Genomic DNA, 5611 nt, shown 5'->3' with positions numbered 1-5611 from the left:
CAAACTCCATAAGGAGTGGTACCAGTTATAGATGGACACTATAAAGTCATCCCACATTAGCTCAGAATTGAGTACAAAAAGGGTTCTTTATTTAAGGACAGACTCACAGACTACAGTCCTCTGCACAAGTGGGGAACAGGAAATGAATCCAGTAGTTGAGGGAGAGAGGCTGCACAAGCTTTATGTCTACATTTATAATACAAGAGACCATACCCAAGTGGGCTGGTATCTTACAGGCAATTGGCTGAAGGAGTTCCCACAGCACAATCACTCTGGAAAATCAGTGTGGAGAATTCTCAAAATTTAAAACTGAATCTATCATATGACCCAGCTATACTACTTCTTGGCATATGAATAAAGGACTTAACATCCTACTCCACAGATAATTGCTCAGCAATATTCATAATTGCTCTATTCACAATATCCAGGACATTAAAGCAACTTAAATGTTCTTCAACATAAAATTCATAATGAAAAATGTGGTAGAAATACACAATGGAATAGTACTTGGATGTAAGAGAAATAAAATCATGAAATTCACAGGTAACATGGAAGGAAGGGAGAGAGAAAGGGAAGGAGGGAGGGAAGGAGGAAAAGAGTGAAAGAAATAAAAGAAAGACAAAGAGAAGGAAGAAAGGAAGGAAAGAAGGAAGGAAGGAATAAAGGAAGATCATCATATATTTTCTCTCATCTGTGGGTCCTAGCTCCAAATCTTCAAATGTGAGTATAGGACAAGAAGTAACCACAGAAACCAAGAAAGTATAAAGTATAAAAAAAAACACATTAGGAGGTGAAATGGGAAAATAGCAGGATATAAATAATATGAAGTGGGAAGTGGGATAGTGGGGAGGGTCTACAACTGAGAAGAAAAGTTGACACATAAGGAAAGTATGGGATGAGGGGAAAGTAACACCAGAGTTGTTTGATAAAGACTCAAAGAATCATATATTTATCTACAATCATATAATTATACACAAGGGAGGGTATGGTTGTGTGTGTGTGTGTGTGTGTGTGTGTGTGCGGCGCCGCGCGCGCGCGCGCGCGCATGTGGTGTGTATCCAAGCCACTTGGATTGACAATATTCCTAATAAGAAACACGAGTAACAAAATCTCCATACTAGGCATGGTAAGTTCCTTTAATTTCATTTCTTTAATATAATACAAACACACTACTGAGGTATCTGGGTTCATTACTAATGCATTCAAAGTAATGCAAAAATGTAGTAGATATTTTTATTATGGTTGCATTAATGCCTTTCCCCTTTCACTCATAAAATATATGTTCCATGCTCTCCAATGGACTCCTAAAGCTATAGATGGCATATAATCAAGGACTAAGTATGCAGTGACATGACTTTTGCCATTTGATGGTGTCAGCTGCAAAACTAACATGGATTAATTTTTCCTTCTTTATAATTTTCATGAATGGAAGATTGTTCTTACTTGTGAATTAAAGAACTCTGTACCTTTTCATTTATAGGTAAGCACTGTAGCATACCTGAATTTACAGCATTATTACTCTTGTGTTTTGGAGATACTAAGTAAATTAGGGTTATTTAAATGCAAGCACTGCAAATCTGTGACAGTTGATCTCATGCTCTATACAGCTACTACACTGACAACACATGACAATTGTGTCACTATATATATATATAGATATATACATATATATATATAACATACATACATACATACATACATACATTAGACAAAAGTATTATTCAGGACTGAGTGGGACAGAATAAACGACATAATATTTTAGCATCTGCTCATAATAGTGCGTAATAATTTCCTGCAATTTAAAGCTCAAATATTTTTATATAATTTCCTCATTTAATGTTTTCAGCTGTGCTTGGATCGAAAGGACAGAATTGAAATCAGATATTAGGGATAACAAATTTACTTGGGATCAAGAAAAACAATGAAATACATATAGTCCAAGAGACATAGATAGATAATATAAGACATACTGAACAAATAAAAATAGGAATATTTATTCTACTACTCCATTTTATTATGAATTAAAATGTACACACAGAAAAAATCATATAATAATTTATACTTAGAGATTGAGAAATGGCTCAGCTATTAAGAATACTCATTACAATTCTATATGACCCTGGTTTAATGCTGAGTACTCATATGGCAGCTCACAGTCACCTTTAACTACAGTACTAGGGGATTCAACGCCTGCTTCTGGCCTCCTTAGGAACTGCATGCTCATAGTACACAGACATAAGTGTAGGCTAAACACACATACATTTAGAAATAATAAGTGAATAAATTTTAAAAAGAATTTATACTTAAATGAGAATTTAAAGATTTCTATCAGGGTCGCATAAGAAGGAATGGATACAGAAGCAAATAAGTAACAAAAGGGGGGGGAATGGATCTGTCATAGACCAATGATGAAAATGTACCATAAATTAATTATGAATAAGTATGGTTGGACTGTGCTGTCTATCATTAAGCTATATTTTTCTATCACTATGGTACATGTAAAGCTATAATATGTAATACTAGTCAAAAGAGATTAACCAATATTCCCACAGAACTTATAATTTAACTGCAAAAAATCAATGAAATGATAAGCTAGAAATAATTATACATGTGTAATTACAGGTGTTAATGCTAACAATTTTAAGCTTTCATACTAATTTGTGTTGGAGAGTTCAGCTCTGTAATTTAACTAGCTATGAGACGTTGAGAAATTCACTTAAACACTTATGATTTAGTTTATATATCTGTAAGATGGGACTCATAGCTCCTTAAGGTGTTTTGAGAGTTACATATGGTTTGTGTATATAAACGTTTAGCAAAATTCCTGTAACATAGTAACTGCCCTGTCTTAAACTCAGAAATATACCAATATGTTTTGTTGAGCTGTTTGTTTAAAAGTTAGTAAGTTTAAATGAGAGGTTAAAGAATATCATTATGGACTCTCAGAGCTCCATCAGAGACAGCTGGCCTAAGCTTGCAGGAGCTCATGGGCGCTGGACCAACAGCTGGGAAGCCTGCATGGGACCAAACTAGGCTCTCTACATGTGGGTGACAGATGTGTGGCTTGGTCTGTTTATGGTGCCTCTGACAGTGGAACTAGAATTTGTCTCTGGTACATGAGCTGGCTTTTTGGTTTCATCATTTCCTGGCAAGAAGTAGATGTAATAAGATAAAGTAGAAGCAGGTAGAAGGCAAGTACAGCTATGATAGAAAAAGGTAGATAAGGCATGTTAACAATTAAAATCCTATTGAAGAAAAGAGTCAAAACATATTTGGTATATTCTGAGTTTAAGACTATATATTAATTCATCAAAAGTATTAAAATGCTTTTATTACATAGAATGTAAAACTCCATTTCCTAGAATACATAATAACATGAAAGTATTCTTCAATAATGCTAAAAGATAATAGATTGATGTAGTTTTGAAACTGAAAGATGGATAGTGATGCGTTGTGGAATATTAGGTTTAAGATGTGTTCCATTCATTTATGCTATGGAATATTTACATAATGATGCAAAAAAAAGATGTGTTGGCATTCTTTTTATGTTGCATTTGTTTAATTCTGTAAAGATGGTTTATTTTGCCTGTCTAAAACACCTAATTGGCCTAATAAAGAACTGAATGGCCAATAGCTAGGCAGGAGAGGTTAGGCAGATAGACAGGGCTGTCAGGCAGAGAGAATAAATTGGAAGAGAAATCTAGGCTCAGGAGAGGAGAAAAAAGAAGAACCCAAGTGAGAAAGGAGAAGGAGAGGAGGACACCAGGGCCAGGCACCCAGCCACCCAGCCAGCCAGAGAAAGACATATATAATAAAGAAAGGTTAAAAAGGCCCTGAGGCAAAATAAAGAAGAAGTGAATAATGGGGTTAGTTAGAAAAGCTGGCTAAAAACAAAACAAGCTAAGGCCAGGCATTCATAAGTAAGATTAAGTATCCATGTTTTTATTTGGGAGCTAGGTAGTGGGCCCCCAAAGAGTGAAAAATAAACAACTACAGTGATGAGAAACTATGGAGTATTAAGAATAAATTCTTCCTTGCAACAGATAGAGACTGTTACAGAAAACCAGAAGTGGTCAAAATGCAGAGAAGAGCTGATCATGGGGTACCCAACCCCAATGGATATATCTACAACCCAACTCTAGAATCTACAGCTCAGGGTGCAGCAGAAGAGGGGACAGAAAGACTGTAAGAGCCAGAAGACGGGCCCAGGTCGGCCAGGGCATAGGGGGAGGAGGGCCAAGGGCGCGGGCGCTGTGGCCCCCCGCTGTGCTGCGCTGGATGTGGCTGCGGTCCCAATGGCAATGGCACAAAGGCAGCTGGCATGGTGGGCCAGGAGAAAGAGCTCTCAATCCACTTCGTTCCCAGCAGCTGCCGGCTGGTGGAGGAGGAAGTAAACATCCCTGCCAGGTGGGTTCTAGTTACAGGCGCCACAGGGCTTCTTGGCAGAGCAGTTTACAAAGAATTTCAACAAAGTAACTGGCACACTGTTGGCTGTGGCTTTCGAAGAGCAAGACCAAAATTTGAACAGGTGAACCTGTTGGATTCTGAAGCAGTTCATCACCTCATTCATGACTTTCAGCCTCACATCATAGTGCATTGTGCTGTGGAGAGAAGACCAGATGTTGTTGAGAGTCAGCCAGAATCTGCTTCCCAGCTGAATGTGGGTGCTTCTGGGAATTTAGCAAAGGAGGCAGCTGCTGTTGGAGCATTTCTCATCTACATTAGCTCAGAGTATGTGTTTGATGGCACAAATCCCCCTTATACAGAAGAAGATATACCAAATTCCTTGAATTTCTATGGCAAAACAAAATTAGATGGAGAAAAGGCAGTCCTGGAGAACAATTTAGGTGCTGCTATTTTGAAAATTCCTGTTCTGTATGGGGAAGTTGAAACGCTTGAAGAAAGTGCTGTGACTGTTATGTTCGAAAAGGTACAATTCGGCAACAAGTCAGCCAACATGGACCACTGGCAGCAGAGGTTCCCCACACACGTGAAGGATGTAGCCAGTGTGTGCCGGCAGCTGGCAGAGAAGAGGATGCTGCATCCGTCCATTAAGGGAACCTTTCACTGGTCTGGCAATGAGCAGATGACCAAGTAAGAAATGGCATGTGCGACTGCAGATGCCTTCAACCTCCTGGTTGAAGTCACTTAAGACCTATTACTGACAGCCCCATCATAGGAGCACAACACCCCAAAAATGCTCACCTCGACTGCTCCAAATTGGAGACTTTGGGCATTGACCAGCGGACGCCATTTCGAATTGGAATCAAAGACTCGCTCTGGCCTTTTCTCATCGACAAGAGATGGAGACAGACTGTCTTTCATTAGTTTATGTGCTGTGTATTTTTTAAACGAAAAGTATAGTATGTGGCAATTTTCAAGAATAAGGGAATAGTTTTTGTATGAATACTCCTATATTGTGACTCATGATCCTTCAGTATATGGATGCTGTTGCTCTAGGGGAATTTTGGAGAGACTTGGTGCAGCCATGGCCTTGTTTGCAGTCATGACTTTGAGTTGATTGTTTTGTTCATGGTTCACCTTGCTGCTTAATAATATAAATTATGATTCTTAATGTCCAAGAGTTGGGATGAAACAGACTGTTAGACTC

General features: G+C 38.3%; 1 pseudogene; it reads left to right on the top strand.

Moving 5' to 3' along the window:
• Positions 1-4321: 4321 nt before the first annotated feature.
• On the top strand, positions 4322-5367 carry LOC119805403 (annotated as a pseudogene).
• Positions 5368-5611: the final 244 nt, after the last annotated feature.

Source organism: Arvicola amphibius, chromosome X (genome assembly GCF_903992535.2).
Source record: "Arvicola amphibius chromosome X, mArvAmp1.2, whole genome shotgun sequence".
Classification (NCBI taxonomy): Eukaryota; Metazoa; Chordata; class Mammalia; order Rodentia; family Cricetidae; genus Arvicola; species Arvicola amphibius.
The sequence above is the reverse complement of the archived record's forward strand: the minus strand, read 5'-3'. Positions and strand labels throughout refer to the sequence as shown.